The sequence below is a fragment of the Oryctolagus cuniculus genome, chromosome 9 (genome assembly GCF_964237555.1).
Source record: "Oryctolagus cuniculus chromosome 9, mOryCun1.1, whole genome shotgun sequence".
NCBI classification, from domain to species: Eukaryota; Metazoa; Chordata; class Mammalia; order Lagomorpha; family Leporidae; genus Oryctolagus; species Oryctolagus cuniculus.
The window spans coordinates 39,323,156-39,350,449 of NC_091440.1; the positions used below are offsets into that span (position 1 = coordinate 39,323,156).

The following is a 27,294-nucleotide window of genomic DNA, read 5'->3' on the forward strand; positions in this document are numbered from 1 at the left end:
TTTCTTTCCTTTTCTTTATTTATTTGTTTTTGACAAGCAGAGTTAGACAGTGAGAGAGAGAGAGAGGGACAGAGAGAAAAGTCTTCCTTTTTCCATTGGTTCACCCCCCCAATGACCATCACAGCTGGTGCGATGCGCCGATCCGAAGCCAGGAGCCAGGTGCTTCCTCCTGGTCTCCCATGTGGGTGCAGGGCCCAAGCACTTGGGCCATCCTCCACTGCCTTCCCAGGCCACAGCAGAGAGCTGGACTGGAAGAGGAGCGGCCTGGATAGAATCTGGCGCCCCAACTGGGACTAGAACCCAGGGTGCCGGCACCGCAGGCGGAGGATTAGCCAAGTGAGCCGTGGCCTTTTTTTCTTTTTTTGTTTTAGATTTATTTTACATATTTGAAAGACAGAATTACAGAAAGGGTTAGACACAGAAAGAGAGTGAGGTCTTCCATCTGCTGGTTCACTCCCCAAATGGCTGGAACTGAGCTGATATGACAGCAGGAGCCAGGAGCTTCTTCCAGGTTTCCCACATGGGTGCAGGAGGCCCAAGGATTTGAGCCATCCTCCACTGATTTCCTAGGCTCATTAGCAGAAAGCTGGATCAGAAGTGGAGCAGCCAGGACTCAAACTGGCATCCATATGGGATGCCGGTGCTGCAGGCCGGAACTTTAACCTGCTGTGCCACAGCACCAGCCCTAGTATTTTCTTAAAGTCATTTCACTTCTTGAAGTCTCAGTTTCCTCATCTCAAAAAATGGATAGGGAGATATGGGGGACAATATCTCCTACCCCATGGAATTATAAAGATTTGAGGACAAATTATTATAAAAACTTGAGACAGAAAGACCTCCCCTAGAACAACACCTGGCATTCCAGAAAAAAAAAAAAAAAAGACATAGTGTTTTCAGCTTTATCAATAACCTGAATTGGAATGGATCCCATATTTACCAAATATAAAATGTTAAAGTAATTTGGGTTCTTAGACAAATACTAAGACTGGTATATATACCAAAGGTCTGAGGGTCCCCAGACAATTGTGTTAATATTAAGTAAGTCAGAGATCAGGGCAGTAAATATTTATAGCAAATACAAGCCATGGAAAGCTCTATTGTGTCTAAGGAATGGCGAGTGACTCATGTGTCACTGCGTGTTCGGGCAAAGTGGAGGTGAGGAGAAACCACCTTTTTTCCAGTTACTCAGCAAAGCTTTGGGGAAGAGGTGAAAACCGGCGAGAGAAGGGGCCTGGTTCAGCTATCAGCAGGTGGCATTTCCAGTAACCAGGTTTAAGAATAAAAGAGAAAAATAACTTGATTAACCCCTAAAAGGTAACTCACAGGACCTAGAAAATAGAAAAATAAGAAACGCTTGGGTTTCTTTTCCTGGTGTGTGCTGGCACAATCTCTCTGAGACTCATTCTATCACTCACTCCTCCATTCATCCATTCACCTGTTCAGTCACTTAACAAATATTTAGTTAGAAACCACGTCCTGGGCCATGAGTGCTGCGAATACTGTGGAACTCAGCTCGCTCCTCTACATTCTAAAGGATTTGACTAAATAGTTAGGCATCTCTTCCCTCTCCAAATCTATGGTTCTCAGTGATAAAACGCTCGTTGGCAATTCACACTTGGCAATTTGGTGAAAGTCACAAACAGCACCCTTTCCTCACACCCAACACATCAGACATCTCCGAGGGGCTGCCCTTACCTCTGAGTGCACACACTTGTCCCCACAGGTCCATGGGCTGAATCACACTCACATATGCTGGGGAGTGGCACCAAGAACTCAGGGAAATGTGGACATTCGAGCTCTATCTTGGGCAATTATTATGGGATTAAAAACATGCATTGAAGTCAATATACAAACAACTACATCAAATGTTTGCCCTTTGGATGAGATAATGCTACTAAGATATCCTTTAGGCACTACATTTTTGGTCCGTCTCTGTCCAATGGTTGCTTTTCTTTTTGATCTACTGCATAAAAGACATGTTTTCATGCGTCCAATGTGAAAACAATGAGTTACTATGATTTAAAAAAAAAAAAACTCAAATAGCTGAAAATTGTTTCATGCTAAACTGCAAGTATCTCCCCCTTCGAGTGCTTTGAGTCACTCATCTCAGATGTATTAGTCACATTCCTTAAGGCGGAACCTCATTTTATTAATTTCTGAAATGTTCTCCTCTTGCAAGCGTATCTGGAGTTCTGCAAGAGCATTAGAACAAGATCAGTCTGTTCTTAACGTGACAAATGATACAGTTTCTATGTGAACAGTGCCCTTCTTCATTCAGAGAGTGAGCATGAGCGTGGAGATGACTCAGTTTCCTGCCACTGGTGGAACTCGTTTATTTCTACAGCCCCCTAAATACCAGCAGGCAAACTTGACTCTTCCCAAAGATAAGCAACTTTTAGGAGATTGCGTTCTAGATAGTGAGATGGCGTTGGTAATCTACAACCTCAGTATCAGTTTAGCAATAGAATTGTATCAGTGGCGATCAGAAAATGAGCTGAGAAAGCCATTTTGTTAACTCCCATGTTACTCAGACAAGTCAATATTTAAATACTCCTGAACAGATCAGAGTGGCTTGCTAATGTTAATTTTGGTGGGGAACATCAGGATGTTGGTATTCTTTAACATGTAGAGACAAATTTCAAGGTAAGACACAGACAGATGCATCAACATCACAGATACTCAGAGCATCCTATTAGGTTCAGTAAACCAGACTGCATTTCCTTACTTGATAGGAATATTGCCATCTTCCTAAGCAGTCTCAGATTCCAAAACTATCCTATGTGCTTTTAAGAATGACCATAGCGAGTGGACTGAAACACTCACATCCCGTACAAGAATGCCTAATTTGGGTACCACATCCTCGGCTTCCAATCCAGCTCCCTGTTAATACACCTGAAAAGTCAGTGTATCATGTCCCAAGCAGTTCTGTCCACACCACCCACGCAGAGAGAACCAGATGGAGTTTCTGTCCTCCGGTTTCAGCCTGGCCCTGCACTGAACGCGCAGGCATTTGGGCAGTGAACCAGCAGATGGAAGATTCTCTCGCTCTCTCTTAAATAACAAGATAAATAAATCTTTAAGGGAAAAGAAAGACCATAGTTGTCAAAATCAAGATCCAATCCATATTTACATATGTAAAAATAGAATGAGTCCATAGGATGGTAGAAGGAGCATAGATGTTAAACTTAAAAAGAATTATTACACTGTGCCGTGTAAATAAATTTCCTGTGCTCAAATTTCTTTATCTAATAAGAAAAAAAGAATTATGAAGTTGATCTTACAGGGGTTTCTGAAACTTAAAAAAATATATGTTTGAAGTGCTGCTCCACAGACATTAGTTACCATTCTTCTCCCTTCTTTTTTTTTTTTTTCCTGATCAAGGCTCGTTTATTGAATAAATGCAGTAGTATTTAAACATGACCAGTTGTTTACAAGGAGGAGCACAAAAGATTTACATATCAAAACGGCTCTTAAGGTTACAATAAAAACACTTAGGTGATAAATGAAGGTTACAGGTGTGACTGATTATTTGTTATCATCTCTTGTGAAAGGTTTAGTCTTCTCCCTTCTTAAAAATTAATTTCAGGGGCCGACACTGTGGCATAGCAGGTAAAGCCACTGCCGGCAGTGCCGGCATCCCATATGAATGCAGGTTCGAGTCCCAGCTACTCCACTTCTGACCCAACTCTGCTGTGGCCTGGGAAAGCAGTGGAAGATGGCCCAAGTCCTTGGGCCCCTGCACCCACATGGGAGACCAGGAAGAAGCTCCTGGTTCCTGGCTTTGGATCGGAGCACAGTTCCAGCCATTGCAGCCATCTGGGGAGTGAACCAGCAAATAGAAGTCCTCTCTCTCTGCCCCTCTGTAACTCTTCCTTTCAAATCAAATAAAGAAATCTTTAAAAATTAATATCTTCACAAAGACTGCATAATGATACACAAGTACTTAATATTTTTCAAAAAAAATTTATTAAAGAAAATAATCATCACAGGACTAATGAAAGCTCAAGATCCAAGTCCACCTGGTAGAAAGATAGTTGCCGAACTAAACGCACCAAGCTAAGCCTGGAACCACCCCACAGCACTGCCTCTGGCTGGGACATCCGGGATCTGTTGCCAAGTTCACCATTGTTGGTAGTTGACACCAGCAATACTTGCTACAAATTAAATTGCATTCCCAAAGCGCTATGCTTATGTAGAGTTTCACTCCTAGATGTGAGAATACCCACAACTTCACTTTTGCCAAAATAGAAAAAACGTTTTCAACTATTTTCTGACTCTATAGGTAAAAAAGATCACCTATCGATGTTTAATTTGCATCCACTTCATTTTTATTGAATTCAGACATTTCTCATAAGTCTACGTGCCTTTTAATTTTTGTTTTTGTAATGTACACTCTCATCTCTCTTGAATTGATCCTTTTTGTAGTTAATGTTAAGACTGAAATAATGATGACTGTAATAACAGTAGTAGCTAATGTGAACTGTCTGTGCTGGGAGATTGTGGCAACAGGATGGGCTTTGTCTTGCAGTCCAGCTGTGGCCCATGCCAGCCTCCGCAGCTCCCAGGGTACAAGCAGTATGGAGACAGCAACCAGAGCTTAATAACAATAGCAACAGTGTCATCTCCTTCAAATCCTTTCTGAAAGGAGGGAGTGTGTAAATGTAGGGATAAATAAACAAATCGCACAGCTGGGAGGCAACCGTGGAGTATTAGAAAAGGTACAAGAGTATGGGCCTTGGAAGCAGACAGATCTGTCATGCACATGCTACCTGTTTATTCTCCGATGGTTTCTTAATCTCTCAGCCTCAATTTTCTCATTGGTACATGGAATGATAATAACTGTAAAGAGGGTTATTCTAAGGATAAAAAGACATAGTATTTATAAAGATAACAGCAAGCACTGCTCTAAGTGAAGATTCAATGGCAAGTTAGAAGAAAAAGTCCCCAGCTCCCAAAGAACTTACGTTCCACAGGGGAGAAAGATACTAACTGAGAAAACATAAAAAAGTCACTTGATCCCAAGTGCTATTTTAAAAAAAGAAGAAAAAAGAAATATTGGGGTAATACTAAACATCTTTTCCATGTGTATGCACATGAGATAACAGGAGACACAGCCCTCCAAGGGGGTGAAGGCACCAGCTATGTAGAGCATGTCCCGTGGAGGTAAGTGCGCGTGGGAAGGCCAGGGCGGCTGTTTGGTGGGAACTGGGAACACATTGGGCTGGAGTGGCTGAAAGTGAAAGTTGGAGGAGCGTGGTAGAGAATGAGTTCAGAGAGCAGAAATGCCCTCCAGGAAAGGCCTGTGCCTGTCAGCACACAGTTCTGGCTTGGATTTTGGAGGCCTTTGAACACAGGGTGACATGATCTGACATATTTTAAAGCTTCCATCCAACTCTGACTGTAGTACCCAGAAAAGAGTGTGGAGGGAGGAGGGTTTGAAGTGAGGATCCGGGTAAGAGCCCTCAGCAGTCATCCAGATGGGATGTGATGGAAGCATGAGAGAGAGAAATAGTTGCAAATAGTAGACGGTGGTCAGATTTTGAGTAGACTGAAATACTGAGAATCAATTCACTATTGGATTGGCTGTGGGAATGAAAGAGAAGTCAACAAAAATCCTCAGCGATTTTACCTTCATTTATTTACCTTCAGATATTTTCTTTCATAACAGGAAGGATGGAATTGCTTTTTATCAAGATGAGAAAGGCTACAGGAGGAATAGATCTAGGGATTGGTGGCTGGAAATAAGAAGCACTTTGGCTGTAGACAGGTCAAGTTTGAGATGACTGTTGGCTATCCCCATGCTGTCATCTGAAAGACATCACTGATACATGTATGTCATAGATGATTGATAGATAATAGATAGTTAGATAGAGTTACATGCTACTTAATGATGGAGCCATATTCAGATAAATGTGTTCTTAAACTCTTTTACTTTAGTGTAGGGGTTAACTTTATGATCATTAAGTAAACTGAAAGTAGATCTCTAAAAATTAAGAATGGGAATGGGAGAGGGAGGAGGAAGAATGGTTGGAGCATGGGCGAGAGGGAGGGGAGGGAGGGAAGTATCACTATGTTCCAAACCTGTATATATGAAATGCATGAAACTTGTGTAACAAATAAAATTTAAAAAAAAAAAAAAAGAAATGTGTTCTTAAGCAATTTCATCACTGTGCAAACTTCACAGAGTACATTTGAACAAACTGAGATGGCTTCAACATCACCAGGTAATATAATTTTTTAAAGATTTATTTATTTATTTGAAAGGCAGAGTTATACAAAGAAAGGAGAGGAAGAGAGAAAGGGAGAGTTTTCCATTCACTGGTTCACTCCCCAGTTGACAACAATGGCAAGAGCTGTGCTGATCTGAAACCAGGAGCCAGGAGCCAGGAGCCAGGAGCTTCTTCTGGGTCTCCCATGCGGGTACAGGGGCCCAAGGACTTGGGCCAGCTTCTACTGCTTTCCCAGGCCATGGCAGAGAGCTGGATCAAAGTGGAACAGCCAGGACTCGAACCGGCACTCATATGGGATGCCAGCACTGTATGCAGTGGCTTTACCTGTTATGTCACAGTGCCAGCCCTGAGATAATATAATCTTATGGGACCATTGTCATAGTACAGCATGCTGTTGTAGAAACATTATTATGTGGCACAGGACTATATAAGTTAAAAACAAAGTGGGATCACATACTCTCTTCAGTTTTGTAGTATCTTAGAAGTACTTTTTCCTAATCTTACATGTTCTTAAAGAGCATTATTATTATTATTATTATTATTATTATTTTGGACAGGCAGAGTTAGACAGTGAGAGAGAAAGAGAGATACAGAGAGATAGGTCTTCCTTCCGTTGGTTCACCCCTCAAATGGCAGCTACGGTTGGCGCACTGCGCCGATCTGAAGCCAGGAGCCAGGTGCTTATCTTGGTCTCCCATGCGGGTGCAGGGTGCAAGCACTTGGGCCATCCTCCACTGCACTCCCTGGCCACAGCAGAGAGCTGGCCTGGAAGAGGAGCAACCGGGGCAGAATCCGGCGCCCCAACCGGGACTAGAACCCGGAGTGCTGGCGCCACAGGAGGAGGATTAGCCAAGTGAGCCGCGGCGCCGGCCAAAGAGCATTATTTTAAAAGTTTATAATATTCTCTTTGTATATTTCAGCATTCATCTACTTTCACACATTAGTTTTACATTTATCATTATCATCATCATCATTATTATATAATTACTTCATAAAAATCTTTAACAGTCTTCAGTGACTATCTACCTTCTTAAAGGACATGTCCAGTTGTAGGGTCCACAACAGTGAAGTCTTTTAAAACCCTTGATTCATTCTGAATTGTACTGCCAAAAGGTTGTGCCAACTTAGAGTTTTATTCTTAGGTCTGAGAATATCTACCTGTTTACCTGTATTTCTGCCCAAATAGAATATTCTCATTTCCATCATTTGTTCCAATTTTATGGGTAAAAATAATCAGTGTTTAATTTGTACTTGTGTCATTTTTAGTGAATTTTGACATTTATTTGTAAGTTTATGTGGCTTTTAATTTTTTTGCACTCCTACTCTGAATGAATCACTTTTGAAGTTAATGTTGAAATAATGATGATGGTAATAACAGTAGTAGCTAACATACGCTGTACATACTGAGCAGTTTACTGAGCAGTTGACATGCACTAATCTCCACAGCCTTATTATTAATATTGTTTACAGATGAGAAAATGGAGGATTGAAGAGGTGAGATGACCTGCTTAAGTTACACAACTAGTCACTTGTTGAGCTGAGAGTTGAGCTCAGCCTGACTCCAGAGCCTAGCAAGAGGAAACTTACTCAGCTCGGACACTTTAGCAAAGCTTGAAACTTAAGCTATGAATTTGCTCAGTTAAGAATTTACTGCAGGGGCTGGTACTGTGGTGTGGCAAGTAAAATCGCCGCCTGCAGTGCCGGCATCCCATATGGGCACCGGTTCGAGTCCTGGCTGCTTCACTTCCCATCCAGCTCTCTGCTATGGCCTGGGATCGCAGTGGAAGAGGGCCCCAGTGCTTGGGCCCCGCACCACATGGGAGACTCGGAAGAAGCTCCTGGCTTCTACCTTCGGATCGGCTCAGCTCTGGCCATTGCGGCCATCTGGGGAGTGAACCAACGGATGGAAGACCTCTCTCTCTGTCTCTCTGTCTCTCTCTCTCTCTCTCTCTGCCTCTCTGTAACTCTGCCTTTCAAATAAATAAATAAATATTTTAAAAAAAGAATTTACTAGGACAAATCAGTCCAGTTTAGGAATGCTATTCGAGCAAATGACAACCTAATTCAGTGTCTGCTGGGGACAAAAAGCTCAGAAAAGATGGCGGGGAAATCTGCAGGAGCGCACGGTGAGCTCATTTCTAAGATGTGAACGAAGCTCATCGTCCCATGTGCCTGAGCTACTTTCAGATGGGAACTTCTGCTAGATCTGAATTTACCTGCATTACATGTAAACTTTAATCACTTTAAGAAGAGCTGTTGGAAAGAAAATGTGAAATACTAAAAAAAAAAAAAGAAAAAAAAAGATGCCTTTGAAAGATAATTTCCTTTCCTTACAGTATATAAGTACTTAGAATTAGACTCTAATTTTTCTCCCAATGTCATAAAATGGTTTTATAAGGTACACTGTAGGTAGGGGGTGGCACTGTGGTACATCAGGTTAAGCAGCCACTTGCAATGCTGGCACCCCTTCTCAGAGTGCCAGTTTGAGTACCGGCTGCTCCTTTTCCAATCCAACTTCCTGCTAATGCACCTGGGAAGGCAGCAGAAGATGGCTCAAGTATGTAGGCCCCGGCCATCCACATGGGAGTCCTGGATGAAGTTCCTGGGTCCTGGCTTTGGGTTGGCCCAGAGCTGACTGCTGCAGACATTTGGGGAGTAAACTTATAATGGATGGAAGCTTGCTCTCTCTCTCTCTCTTTCAAGTTAACTGCATGTGCTGGACAGTCCACTAAGCAATCGAAAAATCTTTAATTTTAAAATCTTTAAATTAAAAAGGAAGAGAGGACAGAGGAGTCCCTCCCTCAGCCCCTGACCCTTTCCTTGGGAGATTATGGCTTCCCCAAACCCACAGTGAGCTGTGAGCCTGCTCAAGACAGTGGCAACTTCATCATGAAGACTCTTTTTTAAGATCAACGTTTCACTCTAAGTAGAGGCTTGTGCCTATGGCACTCAATCAGGGGCAGCTCCTCGTTAAAGACGAATAGGCAGAGAGGGTAGGTGAGGACGACTGCAGTTTGTACAAGGCCATTACCAAAGCCCTAGGAAGATGGCATCTTCCCTAGGCCATGGGCATCGAGGGGCAACCAAGACGTTGAGGGGCACCGCAGAGTGAAGATGAACCAGAGAGCTTCCTTACACACTCACGGTGCTTACAAAATGAGTGACTACGTTGTTAACTGATGCCTGTATTGACCAAGAAAACCTTCAGGAACCACACCACACCCTTGAAAAGGTGCAAGTGATAAAGGTAAGGGAGGACTCAGGTTACAACCCTCGGAAGCCCTTCAGGGTGTCCATGGAGGGAACCTGCTCTGGGACTTGGGAATGATGTCATATGCTTGAAGGCCCGCTGGACTCAGGCCCTCTCTAATCTTCAAGGAACTGTGCTTTTAAAATTCAATTTGTGGGGCCGGTGCTGTGGCATAGCAGGTAAAGCTGCTGCCTTCAGCACCAGCTTCTCATATGGGCACTGGTTCAAGACCCTGCTGCTCCACTTCCAATCCAGCTCCCTGGTAATGTGCCTGGGGAAGCAGTGGGAGATGGTCCAAGTGCTTGGGCCCCTGCAACCACGTGGGAGACTGGGAAGAAGCTCCTGGCTCCTGGCTTCAGATCAACCCAGCTCTGGCTCTGGCTGTTGTGGCCTTCTGGGGAGTAAACCCGTGGATAGAAGATGTCTCTCTCTCTCTCTCTCTCTCCCTGTGTGTGTGTGTGTGTGTGTGTGTTTAACTCTGCCTTTCAAATTCATAAATAAATCTTTAAAAATATATAGGATTGTTTAAAAAATAAAATATGAGGAAATGAAAAACAAAATGAAAAATTAAAAAAAGCAAACTGAGTCTGAATAAAGCTGTTTGGAAAACAGGCAGCTGAGAACTCGTCTATTCAATCATACATTTATGGGAATTAATGTGATGATAATCCTTTGAAAAATAATAGTTACTGCTTGATATGTCTCAGGCAGTATACTAAACATCTCCTGTGGGCTATCTCTTTCAATACTAATAACTTTCAGGGATAGGTACTTTTCTTAATGTGTGCTACAGATACATTAACATATATATTTCCTCACTCTGTCCTTATTTTCTTTGTTATATTTTCTCTTGCTTCAGTGTCCTTATTAATTTACTGCTTCCATTTGGTAGTCATTTTGAAATCCTGCAGGGAGAACATACATAAGGAAATAAATACATTACCTTATTTATATGTGTATTATGTTAAAGTCCCAAGATATACCAAATGTGAATCCAGCTCTGAAGTAAAATGGCTAATAACATATTCCACGTTGTCGTATTGAGTCATGATAGGAAGTAGAGCATACAGCACAACTACCGCTACAGTGGTATTACCAACAACTTTTATTACCACAATAGAATCAACCCCTCATTTTGCAGTTCTAAAGGCATTAGATAGGACAGTCTCTGTGAAACCTCCGCCGTCAGCAGGCGTGATTAAGACCTTGACTCTACATCTTATTCACAAGCACCTCTGAGAGCGGAGTGCCCACTCACTGTGATTAGTTAGTGGGTCAGTCTGAATCATAAGAAAGAATGCACCTGCCTGAATCACCAATTCCACTTCCTGTAGCACCTGGTTTGCCTTGGACCGGTGCCATTCACAAACTGCCCCAGCCAAAGCCTGTTTAGCTTATGAAATCTGATAAGGTCATAACCAGAGACAGCCTGGTAGTGAGATTCACTAGGCTTCTGGTACAAGAGTCAGGAAATCCATTACTATCTAAAACCAACATGTGTACTCATACAGCTTTATGTTGCATGGTGCCATATAGCTCCCGGTCATTTAGGTAGTCATTCTATTGGAACACTGGAAAGCAATACAGGAAACTGCTACTATATTCCTATGAACAAGGGAATACCAGAGCTGTTAGATTTCAAAACGTTTGACGTACAAAGTGCCTGATAAATGTGTCTGCTGAACTTGTGAGTCATCAATCCCACCACCATTCTCAGAGGAGAATTATCCTACTGGCCAGACAGCCCTAGAGCCTCTCATTGCCTCCTTCCCCCAAAGCCTAACCCAGGCTCCTCACTTCCGCCCTCCAAGGCCACTGAGGGAGCTCTCATTTCTGTGGACTGGAGAAAAGTCATTTGATTGAAAATGGTTAAATGTCACATTTTTGTTTCAGCTTGAAGATAGCAAGTATTAAGCTGGGGGGGAGACAAAGAGACAGAGAGAGAGAGAATGTTCAAACTCCTACTTGTCAGCATTTACTTTAATGAATATCCAGGATTTGAAACTGGTAGATTAGGTCCTTCACATCAGCATGCAAATGGGTGAGCCAACTCTTGTCAGTAGATTTACATTAATTCAGCTCATAGACACTGATCTATAAATGGTTTTCCATGAGAAAGTCAGGAAGGTTGAGATGACTGAGTTGGCAAACCCATATACTTTCTCCTGTCACCAAGCCATGTAAAAGGAAAAGCTGCTTAGTGAGGACAGGCATGGAATCAACAAGAGGGCAGAGGTGATCTGGAACAGCGTGTGACACTTAGCTAGCAGAGGACAGCCTTGTCAAGTCTCCCTGATAACTTTACCTTCTATGACTTGGCCTTTTCTTTCTTTCTTTTTTTAAAAGATTGATTTATTTATTTGAAATGCAGCATTACAAAGAGAGGGAAAAACAGAGAGAGAGAGAGAGAGAGAAAATCTTCCATCTGCTGGTTCACTCCCCAGATGGCTGCAATGGCTAGGGCTGGGCCAGGTTGAAGTCAGGAGCTAGGAACTCTATCCAGGTCTCCTGTGTGGGTGGCAGAGGCCATCCTCTGCTGCTTTCCCAGGTACATTAGCAGAGAGCTGCATCAGAAGTGGAGCATCCAGAACTCAAACTTGCACTCATTTGGAAACTGGTGTCATGGACATAGGCTTAACCCCCTGTGCCACAATGCCTGCCCGACTTGGCCTTTTCTAAGCCTCTATATTAATGAACGTTGTTGTCAGACAGACTTTCTCCAAGACATGAGAGGATGTAAATGGTTAAATTTCCCCATACCGAGTTACAAAATTACAATCAGATTCCAGACCCTCTTTCTGATATCCCTCTCAGTTTACCTTGATTGAAATGTCAGTTGTTCCCAAACTCTCCATCTTCATATATAATGGCTAGTCATGTCTACTGTGTAAAAGAATTTTCAATTTAACTTTAAGGGAAATTAGCATTTTAGAAAAGGACCACCTTACTCTCAACATCTTGGGAGATACCTCAGCATCACTCCCACACGCTAACATGTTTCTAATTTCAATTTGAGAATCCCCATAAAGAAAGTACTACAAAGTAATCAACTAGATTATATCTATTTTGGGCAAGTTCATCTAAAATACTGTATTTACTGTAGCGTGAGTTTTTCTTTTTTTGAGGTACACAAAAATAGTCACAAATTCCCACAAAATGGAAAATGATGAGTATACAATTTGTTATTCAAGTGGACTCCATTAGTATGGCTAAAAACAGTGAATGTCTGATGAGAACCTTCCATCGTGTTCATAAAATTTTGCCTCTGACATTGTAATTGTGCTTCGAAACTAAGATTTTCAAAATCTTCGCTCAGGAGAAGCGACTCCATTGCTACATGGGTTATGCCTGATTGTTCTGTCTGCCTCTCTTCCTGCTTTGTGGACAAATTCCTATTTATGCAATCATGGTCGTTAAGTACCAGATGAGACCTAAAGAAATTCCAGTTAAGCCTTCTGCCTCAACCCAACACCACATAAGATTACCCAGGGCTTACCTCTTCAATTCTTAAAGATTTCCTGGAGCAAAGACCCACAATTTCTCTCCCTCGTAAGTTCTAGAGTTTAATCAAATAGTTGTTTCTTGTGTGTAAATATCAGCTTTTTTTGTGTGTGTGGTAACTTAAGCCCATTTCTATTTCTAATCTCTGTGGAAATAAAGAACAAATACTTGGTCCCTTAATAAATAACATTCTGTAGACTTGAAAACACTTAAGTTATTCCTAATTGCTTCTTTTTTCCAAATTAAATTCCCTGCGATCCTTTAACTTTTCTTCATCTGGTCTATTTCCCAACACTTTAATTATCTTTGTGTCTCCCTAGAGACTCAACAAATTTTGTTAAGTCCCATGTAAAATATAGAGAGATCCAATCATACTTAAAATGGTGTAACACATAATTCATTTCTCTAAATAATCATTTTATCCATCTCTCATATCACTAAATTATGGCTTAACGTATTGCTGTGAGCTGGGAGGAGGGGGTTTGTTAGAGTTGGGGCGGGGGAAGAAGCCCTATGTTATAGGCCACCTGTGGCTCTGTCTCTTAATCAGCTTTGATTTGGAGTTACTGAGCTCAGAACTTCCCTCCACTATTTCCCCACACCTTTAGACTACTTGTTTCCCCCAAATAGGCATCATTAGTCAGCCCAAAACAAGGTGTCCCAAATCCAAATTCCAAATTCTTCCAACAATTCTAAAGTCATTGCCTCAACAGCTGGAACCAATTCAATACTTTCTGAAACACCAAGTCTTTTCTTTAGGATCTCTCTGAACTGTGGACACTCCCAGGAGCAGCTTCAACTTAGTGAACAGATTGTCACTATGTATCAGGAGTTGAATTAGTGATTTCGACAATCCAGAGAGATAGACTCTTGATGTGAGAACTCTGTGAGCCATTCCAAATGTGTTGCATGATCATGATAATCTGGGATCATTATTTCTAATTCTTCCATGAGAATTCTCGGGGCAACAGTTTGATAAAGCTAAGGAATTCCAAAAATAGGAATCCAAGACAAGAATTAAAATGATGGGAAAGGCTAAACCTGATGTAATTCTAACAGCAAGTCATCTGCCCTGTGTATAAGGACTCTTAGCATAGACTTAGAATCCCTAGGTTGGATTTCATCAAAGAGTTGTAGATTAAAATGCTGCTTTGCTTAGTGCCTAAGAGCATGAGAATTGGGAGGCAGGCAGGCAGTGTTCAGCTCCTGACATGGCCCCTTTGGAGTTCTGTGATAACTTTTTGCAAGCTTCAGATTCCTCATCTCTTAAAAAAATCTATCTCGTAAATACTTATTACACGCCAAGCATCCTTGTAAATTCTTTACAAACATTGATTCAAGAAATCCTGTAACACCAGTGAGGTGGAAGTTATTATAAACCCTATTTACAGATAAGGAAATGAAGGCCCAGGGAGATTAAGTCAATTGCTCAAGGCCACACACCTGGAAAATGGAAGGTTCGGGCTCTAAGCTCTAGTGGCCTGGATTCAGGCTCTCCTCTTAGCCATGGCTGATGGATTGTCATTAGGAGTCAAAGAAAAAAAAATGTAACTGCCTGGCTAACAGTAAGTAGTCAGCAAATGGTGGGTTTGTGTGTTTGCATGTGTGTAAGGTGGTGGCAATTATGTTCCTAATGTTATTTTCCAAAGTGAATGGACTATGTGACCCACTGAGTATCGAGTTGACTTCCAGAGGTGTGGTAGGAGGTGACATTGCCGAGCAGTAGGTGGAGCTCTTCCCTCTGATTATACATTCACCCCCACCCTGCCACCAACCACCAGCTTCCCCACTACTGTGTGTGAGGTAGTTACCCCTCCACTGTGCCATGAGCTAGTTGGATAAGGTTAAGTATGTCCAATAGTAAACTGAGACTCCATCCAGCTCCATCAAAGAACTTCATAAGCCTGTGATAAAATTAAAAGTTTCTCTATTTTATTAAACTGCACATATACAGAATCTATATGGTCTAATAAATGCCCATGGTATGGCTCTATTCAGTTGAATACAGTTAATTATTACTTTTGTTATGTGAAAATTTGTTGAGTCTAGCAGGTAAAAGTGCTGTGCCATGTATATAAAAGTTATTAAAAGGTTTCATTTACAAAATCACAGACCTTTATCCTTAATTCATTTCAGATTGTGTTCACATAAATTTACAACTCTGCCTAAGGGAAAGCTAGAATAATTACACCCATTTAGCAGATTAGAAGAGTGAGTCTGAAGACATTAGGTGAAGCTAAATGAAGAAAGAAAAGTTAATCCTGGGACATAGGATTTCTACATCATTCTCTAGTGCCCTTGCCTCTCCAACGTGTTGGCTATCACTGACATCACTGATGTTGTCTTTCCTTGTTTTCTCCTTCTGTCCTGAAACTCCTTGGGGCTATGTCAAGAGGCTCTGGGTTTGAATCCTGTCTCTACGACTTAGGAGCTTCTTGAACTCAGGCAAATACTTTATTCTGTGCTTTGGTTTTGCTAACTGGGGCTGCTGATTGGATCTGCTTAACAAGATTATTCAAAGAAGTAAATAACTTGATGAAGGTTTTTAGATTAATTCCTGGCCCTTTGAGAGCCTGTGACAACTGGCAAGCATTATTAATCAGCTACTTTTCACCTCTTCCTCTCTTCGTCCTGTAAGCCTTCATGGAGTCCTAGTGCGGAACAAGGGAGACTCAGGGAAGCAAGAAGTGAGACAGGGTTTAAAGTTATGCTTTCAATTACCAGCTAAGCTACTAGAGAGAAAAAAAAAGGCAAAAAAAAAAAAATAGCCAAGAGCCATCAGGGAAATAAAAAACAAAAAGGAAGAAAGAGAAGAAAGGAGAGGATGTGAGCAGAGAATCTGCTGTCACCAAGGCCTTCATGTTGTGTTTCCTTTGGTGGAAGTGATAATTCACACATTCACTCAGCAAATGTTTGTGGAATTCATACTCTGCTCAGTGCATGGTGCTAAGTGCTGAGGGAATTCACAATAAATAATGGATTCTAGCCCCCAATAATTAAAACATAATTCAGAAAATAAGAAATGTAATAAAATAAATGATAGAAGACAGAGTACGTGTACCATGGAAGGGGCAAAATTCTTTTACAGTTCATTCACACAGTTAAACGCAGAAATCATCCAACATTTATTGGACACAAAATAGTTTATGTGATATGCTGTCAACTACAAAACTTTATATCAGTATAGAAGGTAACCAAGATAGAGAAGCCAGGGGCTGGTGCTGTGGTGCAGCAGGTTAATCCTTCACCTGTGGCGCCAGCCATCCCATATGGGTGCCAATTCGAGTCCTGGCTGCTCCGCTTCCGAGTCCAGCTCTCTGCTATTGCCTGGGATAGCAGTGGAAGATGGCCCAAGTCCTTGGGCTCCTGCACCCACGTGGGAGACCAGGAAGAAGCTCCTGGTTTCAGATCAGCTCAGCTCCAGTCTTTGTGACCATCTGGGGAGTGAACCAGTGGATGGAAGACCTCTCTCTCTCTCTTTCCTCTCACTGTCTGTAACTCTATCTTCCAAGTAAATAAATAAAATCTTAAAAAAAAGAGAGAGAAGCTGGGTGAGTGGCATGAGATATATTTGTTTCCTTCCTAATGATATTATAGTAAGATATTTTAAAAAGAGAAAGCTTACCCAAGAAAATTATCATTGCCTTCCAACTTTTTGCAAGGAAACTCAGTCACTCATACAAGGCAACTTAGTGAAAAGAAAATGAATGGGGCAGACAGGAGACAAATCTCACCCTTGCTCTTTGACTTTGAATATTCATTTAACCTCTAAGTAACTTCAGCTTGTTGTCTACAAAATGGGTACCTTAATTGCTTCCAACTCAAGAATGCTAAAGAGATTCAATGAAATGTAAATGGGAACTTTTATAATATAAATTCTAGTGAAGATGAGAATCTATGTAAAAGCAAACTATTGAGTGAATAGTGCAAATAGTCCAAGCTCTCTGTTCAGTTTCCATGGTAAACACTGCTCAAAACAAGCCCTTTGGCTTCTCATTTCTGGAGTCTCTGAGCACCTGGGACCGTGTCTTCCATATGATAAAGATCAAGTTAATATCATTGGTAGAATAGTTATGAGAAGTTGTGATTTTCAAGAGGGTTGGACGATGCATTTTTTTTTAGCTTACATTGTTAGAAACAAATTTGAATCTTATTCCATTTTGAAGTAAGTTACTAATGATTGACTCCATTCCCCTATGTGAACATTTGCATCATTCTCTATGCTTTGTTCCAACTACAGAGCACAACAGACAAGTATATAGTCTTCAGTCATCACAATTTGAAGTTGATGCCAGCGGCCTAAGAACAATCCTGGGTTTACGCCTTACCCTATTTTCCCTGTCGTATTACAAAGTTTAGTTCATGTCACCTGGCAAAGACAGCCTCCTGTTTGTTAAACTGACCAGAAGTCAAGCTCTTAGGGAAAGATCCTGAGCTTAGACTTTCAGTTACTAATTAGGCAACCAGTGTTTAGGGGTTCGGATAATTCACTTTAACATCCCTGTGTCTTTCTCTAACAACTGAAGCTGTCAGTGCCAGCCATCTATCAGTCAGCTGCAGGGAAGGAAAAAAGAAAGTGCAGGCTAAGATTCCCATTTCAACTTTCTAAGCCTCATTTACATACAAACTTGGAATATTTTTCTTCAGTTCCTTTGCCTCTTTTAGACTGAAGTGAAGAGCATAGACAAAGAGAGGAAGGTAAGAAAAAAATCTACAGAAATCAGCATCTGTACATAAAAATACAGGAGTAAAATAGAATAGAAACTCTCAAAGGAGTTTGAAATGCTTTGTGTCTATGCTCAGTGTCATTGCTAACTCTTATCTTTACTTGAAAAAAAGTTAAAAAAAAAAAAAAAGAGCACCAGGCTAAAATTCCATAGTTCTGTAAAACAATAAGTAACTAACATGCAGGATGCTGGCTCCTGGAGAGTTGAATTTAGAAAATCCAAACTGTGATAAAGTGATCTGTTCAGTTACCATGAAAGTTGGCTGGGAAACTGAGCAATAGGACTGGCCATCTAGGCCTAACTAACCATGTGATCCAGCTCTCCTGCTCACAACACCAGTTTGGGGCTCTAAAGGAAAGGAGCAACTTATTTCTGCTTGTCTTATTAATATTCAACTTGCAGTACAAATTCCAAGACTCATCCTACTTGTCAGAGATAAATAGGGCAATGGTAGCGCTATGGCTAATGTCCTATACAAATAGTAGCCAGGAATGATTTTCATATGGTAAGCTTGCTTGTGTATAGAAAACAAGCTGTGAAGGCAGCAGAATGAATATTAGCAAGCAAATCTAGAGGTGTCTACTAACAGAATCAGAGCCTCCTACCTCCCTACGTCTAGTCTGTCTGCCATTACAGTTGGGGATATAACTGGAGTACTTGACAACTTGGTAACTATGACTTGAGGAAAGTCTTCAGCCAGTCCCCTCCCAACTCCTGTCCCAGCGCCTAGCCCTTACCTTCTCCACCTCCATAATGGCAAGAGTCAATTCACCAGCTCAAAGTGATCTCTGAAGAATTGCCGGTGTTTATCATCATCTTCAAGTAAAAACACCATACAAATGGGAAGTATTATTACATTGCAAGATTTACATAGCATGGATGCTTTCATTTTTGAATTTTTCTGAAAGTAGGCTAGATTATCTCCAGTGTATACATGTGTGGTAACTTCTATAGGAAAAAATAAAATAAAATAGGAGGAAACAAAATAAGAGGAAAACTATCTTAAAATTCATTTTGGCATTCTTCTGTTTAATTTGGTGAATCTTCTTTTAACTAAGGATTTGTGATGATAGAATGGGATGATGCAAACCCGAAATAGATAAAAATACTAGAAACTCTTAGTTATCAACAATGGTTAAGAATTGATGTGCTATTTTAATTAGATATTCTTGTTGAGGGTTACCATCCATTTTACCTGTAGTTATCAATTTTCACCATAAATAAAGGGATTCAACCTTGTAAATTTGATGGAGATAGTTTATTCTCTGAAAATGTAGTACTTTTGGGATCTTGATATACCTTAGTGCCCTTATGGTAGATTAAAGTCATCACTACCTGTGTTCACAGGTTTAGAAGATATTGAACAAATGAATGCAACTGCAATCACTACTGAAATAATGACGTGCCTCGGAGATTTTTTTTCATTTCTAATCATTAATATTATCTTATTCAGTTTTCATTTGTCTTTAGTAAAAAAAGATTTCAGAAAAATCAGGATAAAATTATATTGATAGTTTTGATTATTAGGATCCTGATTAATAGATAAAAGTTCCAGATTCTCCAACAGTGGGAAAGAGGAGGAGTTTGGGGACCTGGGGTGACTCTTAAACTCCTAGAATATCAGATTCCTCATCAATTAAAGAAAAGGATAGGAGCCTGATATTGTAGCACAACGGACCCAAGCTGCCACTTGTGACATCAGCATCCCATATGAGAACACTGGTTCAAGTCCCACCTGCTCCACATCTGATCCAGCTTCCTGCTAATGTGCATGGGAAGGCAGATGAAAATGGCTCAAGTACTTGGGCTCCTGCCAGCCACGTGGGGAGAACTGGATAGAATTCCAGCTCCCTGGCTTTAGCTTAGCCCAGCTCTGGCTGTTGAGGCCATTTGAGGAGTGAGCTAGTGGATGAATGATAGCTCTTCTCTCTCCGTCACTCCAACTTTCAATACAATAAAGTAAATCTTTAAAAACATTTTTTAAAATGAAAAGGATAACAAAAGTGACCTCCTTTCAACTTTTACATCCTAAAATTTTATGATGCTTAAGGTGTAGAAAGACACTCATTATGAAAGTTTTCTTAAAATGGAATTTAGTGGGAAGATGAATGAATTAGGTTCAGGAGCCTGGCTTGTAGTGATCAATGCCACTAACCAGCTGAGTGACTAAGCCAAATTAAACCCTTTCTGAAACAGTAGGGAGCATAAAAATTAAATTAAGGTTTTAAAAGCTGAGTGATTTCATACAAGCTGCTTATTAACCTTATTGGATCTCAGTTTTCTCATCTAAAATATGCAAGTGCTTGCTAAATAGTCTCTGGAATTTTCTAGCAGTAAATTTCAATGTTTCTGTATCATGTTGCAAAAACAGTGGGGTATTTCCATTTCCTAGAACTGCTTTATCATCATGATGGTCAACTTGCCATTTTCCACACTGATCATTGTAAAGATTGATAATTAGCAGTAGATAATGTGAGATCCACTCATCTGTGACGCCTCAAAGCAATCAAAATAGTCCAGGTGTTCGCTGTGGGGAAAACCAAGTCTTGCTGATAAACCATTTCATTAATTTATTCACACAATAATATTCATTGAGATTCTCCTTCTGCAATGAGGACTAAACCTTTGGACTAAAACACATTCTACTTTTAAAAACAGAAACACTCACCTTCTTTGTCTTCTTTATAAAATTGTGACCGTGGATACTTACCTCCATTATAGAAGGGCTTTGATGACTCACCACATTTGTAAGGTGCATTGAGGTCCTTGATGGAAGGCGCTCCATCTGTTGCAGAGTGTAATTAACATTATGAGTTTACCAAAAGAAACATAAGAGTCATTGTTAAAGAGCATCATGGGGGCCGTCTCTGCCTTTAGTCATAAGACACCTCTGATGTAGACAAAGGTAATAATTTATAATAGCTGCTAAAAGTCACTCAGATATGAAAAGAGCTAGTTAGTTGTTTTTAAACTCAACACAGTCTTTTTATTAATTAGAGGAGTAGCCATGGTGATGTATTCAACATGCTTTATTTTTTAACTAATAAGAAAAGCCAATGCGATGCTGTAGAGGAAATGTTAGATTCAATGGAAGGTAAGGAAGGTAATATTTATATGAGTTAGGCAAGCTGTTCTTTAGGGAGCTCAAGGGGCTGGGGAGCTGGGAAAGTGTTCCTTGGAGAGTGAAAAGATGTCTCCTCAATCATCCTTTGTAAGTGTTTCGAATCCACGGCACTACAGCAGTATCAGACAAAAGGGTATCCAGGGATCTAACCATGTGAAAGGTTTCTTCAGTCCCCAAAACCCCTGGTGGGGAGGGGTAGGGGCAGGCAGGCAAAGCTCTGGGCAAGTCTCAAGGATCCAATCCAATAGCTCCCCCTTGAATGGTTAAGTCTGACAACATCATACTCACTCAGTTACTTAATAAAGATTCCTGCTAATGTTGCTGCTGCTGCTGATGGTAGCGTTACTGACGGGGTAGGAGATTATCTTTGTAACTTGGAGACAAGGGCTAATTGTACTCACAAATGAGCCACAGTCAACAGCTTAGTACTTTTCATGTCCAGTAAAAGAGGAACAAAAAGAGGGAAGAGAATTTCCATTCTTATTCCAGATATGATTTCTTTTAGGAGGAGGAAGCCTTACTTAAAGACAAAAATAGACGATGAAAAGAATTGATAAGATCCCTGGTAATTTAAAGAAATTCAGATTTATCAATGTATTGTTCAAAAGGGGAGCTTAATGTGATGAAAAGCACCATAGTGGAATAAGAGCTAAAGAGTTTCTGTGTCCTGTTGGTTTTTATCATGTTTCTGGCATTATTTGACTTTGCTATTAGAATAATATGATTCAACTTTCTGTAAATTTATTTCATTCAGGCATTTCTGGGAAGAAAGGAAGGAGGGGTGAGTAGGTGGAGCACAAGAAGTTATTAGGACGGTGAAACCCTTCCATGTGAAAATGTAATGGTGAATCTATGACACTGTGCGTTTCTCAAAACCAATAGAACTGGATGACACCAGTGAAAACCGGACTTTAGTTAATAATCATAATGTATCAATGTAGGTTCATTAGTGTATAAAAAGGTACCACACTAAAGCAAGTTTGTCAATAATAGAGGAAACTGTGGGAGTTGGGAAGAGAAGAGGTAATGGAAACTTTCCTTCTGCCTAATTGTTCTGGAAACATAAAATTGCACTTAAAAGCAAAGTCACTTTTAAAAAGTCCAAATCATTGTCTATTCCAAAAAGAAGGGAAAGCTTTCAACTTTCTAAATACTCATTCATCTTAGGCAAAAGGAGGCTAAAGGGGTTATAGTTTCAAAAATACTGATAGCCTCTTAGTACAGAAACAATATATCCAAATCAAGCCTGTTTTTACTACTTCTTAGGCTGTCATTGTGGTGTAGCAGGTCAAGGTACCACTGGGGACACTGGAATCTCATGTCAGAGTAGTGCTAGTTCCAGTCCCCTATCTAGCTTCCTGCTGATGCACCTGGGAAGGCATCAGAAGTTGGCCCAAGTGCCTGGGACCCTGCTACCCATGTGGGAGACTAGGATGTAGTTCCTGGCTCCTGGCTTTGGTCTGGTTCAGACCTAGCTGTTGGCAGACATTTGGGAATTGAACCAGAAGATGAAAGATCTCTCTTTCCCTGTCTCTCTTTCTTTCTGTCACTATGCCTTTCAAACAAATAAATAAATCTTTAAAAATAATAATATGGACTATTCCATATGACATTTTTACACTTGATCTTAGCCATATGATATTTTTAAAAGAAGCAATGATATCAGAATTCCTAGAATATTCTGAACCAGAAAAATGAATTGAAGTACAAGTGCTAAGTAAAGATCAGTGATGATCACCATGAAATTTGTACTTTTCTTCCACAACCAAGAACCAAAGGTAAAATATTTTACATTACATGACACTTCCTATATTTTTGGACAGTGTAGATATAACTATAAAAGAAATGAAGGAAGGAATGACTAGATCATACAGACAGCTGCACTCTGTGTTCTGGATTTTTTGTACTTCCTATTCTGGGAATCTCATAAAACAAGATTTAAATGTCATGGGAAAGTGGAAGGGATACACTGTTCTTTAAAGTAAGCTACCTAGAATCAAATGGTTATTGTATAGTAAAATATTTCATATTTATGCAATCTCTTTATGCTGTGAGTCATCTCTAGAGTAGGTAATTCAGTCAAGTTATAAAATAAAATTCCAGTTACAACAACCCATCATGTGAGGGTTTTGAGTATTATCAGGGGCAAAACTACACACTCTATAATGATTAAAGAGACATTTTCATGGTCCTTCTCTAGATACTGTTTTTAAGGTTGTCAAGTGACATTGAATTACAAATTAGAGTATTCTTTTAAAGATTTATTTTATTTATTTGAAAGACAGACTGGCAGAGAGAGAGAGAGAGATTCTCCATCCATTGGTTCATTTCCCAAATGGCTGCAAGAGCTGGGGCTGGGCCAAGCTAAAACTAAGAGCCTGGAACTCTATCCATGCCTCCCACATGGGTGACAGGGATAACTTCTTCCCTTTATACTCAGAAGTAGATTTTTGGTTCCCCCACTGCTTAGGGATATCTTTCCTTTCTCCTCTAAAATGCGTGCTACTCCATACCCCATCACTATCATAGGCTGGTTGCTTCCAGGACAGGACCCCATTCATGGCAGCCTACGTGGGTCTCCCTCTTCATTACTCTTCCTGTTGCTCTACAATATGACCCAGTTATTCACTCGTTCTTCATTCATTCTTGTCTTCCCCTAACTCATCCACTCATTTGATCACATATACATTTAACAAGTGTATGTTGAGCACCTGCTCTAAACTAGACACTTGACCAGGCTTTAGGGTACTGCAAACAATAGAAGAAATGTAGTCTCTGTACTGTCATGGAGTTTATAATCTATCTAGCAAGACACACGTTAAGGACAAGTCACGCAAGTGAACGTTTAATTAAAATCCTCATGTGCTACAAAGGAAAACACAAGCTTCTAAGAACGTGTAAAACAGAGAGAATGAACCTGAAGATGGCTGAGTGGGAGCTGGCTGAGAAGTATAAGGCTCTGATGTTTTTTATTTGGTCTAGCCAGTCATCATCATGAGCTAAAACCTGCCAGTCTCACATCTCACCTCTTGAGGACAGAGCCTTCCATTCCTTTGAAGATGCAATTAGTAAATCTAATAAATTCATTGTAGTATTGATATGTTGTAGAAGAAAAAAAAGCTCCTGATGATATCTTCAGAAGAACTTCTCTGAACAGCACCATGTGTTCATGTCCCAGGAGCCATCAGTCCCTCCAGTGTGTGTAGACCTCTATCTGTATGAAGCAATGTGGGGTTGATTATGCTTAGAGAGCCCATGGATAAGCTAGTTTGGACAGTTGCGTAGTCCGCACCGTAATCAGCTGCTTCCTTTATCTTTACTGGGATTAGACTTGTCAGAGATCCTCTGCAGATCACAGAGGCCAAGATGGACATCACTGGTGAGTACCAGGTCTCACAACTTACCCATCCCCTAAGAAAGTCCCTGAGAAAACTCAGTGATCATCATAGTGGTGATGACCTTGCGTCACCTTTTGTAATCTTCATAGAAGGCCCTCACAGTTAGTTATCTCTTTGCCTTGAGCCACCTAATAAGCTAGTCTTTATGGGAGCTGTAAAAGCCCAAGGGAGCCAGCATGACACTGATCAGCCAGCAAGCAGGACCCATCCAGGCACAATTATGATGTGGCAGGAGTTTAACTCCAATGTCCCTCATGAGTTTCTCTGTTCTCTGTTCTAAAGATTCTGTGTTAGTTAAAATGCCTCCTAATCCAAATTTCTCCTCTCTACCACCCTCTCAAAAATCTATCTCTGCAGGACACTTAACTGTCATGTCAATTAAGAAGTCAGCCAATATAAATATATAGAATGACTAGTTATATCCCAATATCCTTACACAAAATGCCTTCTCTTTAGGTTTTAGCTCTCTGGGTCTCTCTCTCTCTCTCTCTCTTTTTTTTTTTTTTTTTTTTTTTGTGACTAAAAAAAAAATGAGTTCAGATGAACTTTTAGTTACTTTGCAGTCCTTATAACACATCGCTATAAATAGGTTGTAAAGGCACAAAGATTACTACTCCCTCTGATACATTTCTCCTTCCAGGAATTTCAGCATTCATAAGCCTACAACCCCTCCCCACCCTTGGTCAACTAACAACGTGTTTCATGGTCTGCGTTACTTTTGTTTCCTTTACCCTAGAGCCTTCTCCTGTCACTAGAACACTCCTTCTGTACGTCCCTGCAATGCATCCCATTTTCTCAGTCCTCAGAAATTTCTTCTAGGTGGAAATGGGGTCTGACATCTCACTTGTCATTTTTCTTTCTTTAATTAAGAAACATTTCAAATAATGCACAGACCAATATAAGAGGCACCTATTTTTCCACAACTCACACTTAACACATTAATATTTTACTGTATTTTACAAATATATTTTATATAAGAAAAAATCCAGACTCAATTGAATATCCTATCTCTGTTTTGTCTTCTTCCCAAGAAGAGAAAGGTGTTCTGCTACATGTCTTTTGCTTATATATATTTACACATAAGCATTGTTTAGAATTGTTTTATGGGAATTTTTAAGCTTGTACACATGAAATACTGTTTATATTTATTTGTTATTTGCTATGGGGGCCCACATCGTATTTTCTGCCATTGTCAGTTCGTTCATTTAAGCTATTTCTGTTGTGTGATTATATCATAATTTAGGGGCAGGTGCTCTGGCGTTAAGCCTCTGCCTGCAGTGCTGGCATCCCATATGTGTGCCGGTTAGGGTCCCCGCTGCTCCACTTCCTATCGAGCTCCCTTCTGGTGTGCCTGGGAAGGCAGCAGAAGATGGCCCAAGTGCTTGTCCCCTGTACCCATGTGGGAGACCCAGATGAAGCTCCTGGCTTTGCTTGGCCTAGCCTCAGCCATTGCAGCCATTTGAAACATGAACCAGTGGATGGAAGTGCTCTCTCTCTAAAAAAAAAAAAGACATTAATTTCATTAATTTAATGATTCATTCACTCACTAACTATACATTTTAGCTATCTCCAATTTTATGCTTTTGCAAAGAGCAACATAAGAAAAAATATAATCTCTCTGACATCTCCTTGATCATGTGGGAAAGAGTCTCTCTCAAGGGAACGTGCTTATGCACAGAATTATTAGGTCATGGGTCATATGTATCTTCAAATTTGCAAGTCATTTAAATGACTAAGAATTACTGTACAGGATAAAGAATTCCTAAATGTATATAATAAAAAATAGGTGACCCAATAAAAATGGACACAATATAAACAGGCAACTGAATATTAATCAAAGAGAAATCTCAATTAGTCATTAAGTAATAGAAATATGTTTAACTCAATAGTCATCGTAAGAAGTCAAATTAAACAAACTCCAAAAGTGGGCCACCGTTTCATACATATCAATGTGGTTAGAATTAAAAACCCAGAGGGAAGAAGATGTGAGGGCAGGAGTTACAGGAGTCATTCTATGGGATAGTGAGTGACTTACTCTCCCGTGGGCTTAGTAATTTCATCTATACAATGAAGATAATCTCTATGGATCCAACAAACCTTAATATTTCCATGACCTCCTCACCCTGTTCAATTAAATACAATTCTACCAGCACTGAATCCAAGGATATGAAATAAAAGAGACAAATTATTTATCTCACCCAGCAAGATAGACTTTCCTAGTATGGATTTATTTATTTTGATACATTCATTTGTTTTTTTCCCCCAAGTGTTTATTAACTACCTACTACACATTAAACATTTGCCAAGTCACCATTGCCACAATTTTCCCAGGGGAGTGAAAAATAGAAACTCCTAAAGAGTTGATCATATTCACAGAGATCAATGTTACGATGTGCAAGAGTGTAGGGAGGTAATGGAAGGCGCTGTCACTCAGAGTTGAAGCAGTGGAGAAGACTTCCTGAAAACAGCCGTGTCTGAGTAAGACTGGAAGGTTGAGTGCAATCTTCCAGGTATAAGAGGAAGCAAATATAAGCAAGCAACAGTCAAAAACAGTACGAGAGAAGATACAAAAGTCAAAGAGAGTTTGAAAGAACTAAAAGACCTTCGGTAGCTAACAGGTGTCATCCAAGAAGTAAAGAGTAAAGAGAGCATGGCAGGGTTATACAGAGTTCAAGAGCATATGGGGGCCGGCACTGTGGTGTAGCAGGTAAAGCCGCAGCCTGCAGTGCTGGCATCCTATATGGGTGCCGGTTCAAGTCCCGGCTGCTTCCACTTCTAATCCAGCTCTCTGCTATGGTCTGGGAAAGCAGTAGAAGATGGCTCAAGTCCTTGGGACCCTGCACCCACGTGGGAGACCTGGAAGAAGCTCCTCGCTCCTGGCTTTGGATCAGCCCAGCTCTGGCTATTGTGGCCATTTGGGGAGTGAACCAGTCAATGGAACACTCTCTCTCTCTCTCTCTCTCTCTCTCTCTCTCTGCCTCTGCCTCCCTGCAACTCTTTCAAGTAAATAAATAAATCCTTAAAAAAAAAAAAAAAGAAAGAAACAGAAACATATAGGAGGAGG

At 40.5% G+C, this 27,294-nt stretch overlaps 1 long non-coding RNA gene across 1 annotated transcript in view; it reads right to left on the reverse strand.

Annotated features, from left to right (window-relative positions):
- Window positions 1–21,265, reverse strand: part of LOC138843776 (uncharacterized) — a 42,307-nt gene extending 21,042 nt beyond the window's left edge. Inside the window, exons 1-2 of the long non-coding RNA XR_011378760.1 lie at window positions 20,377–21,265; window positions 18,446–18,524 (exon numbers count right to left, since the gene is read on the reverse strand). This is a non-coding gene — a long non-coding RNA (uncharacterized lncRNA). The remainder of the gene's footprint in view (window positions 1–18,445; window positions 18,525–20,376) is intronic.
- Between the last annotated feature and the right edge of the window lie 6,029 nt (window positions 21,266–27,294).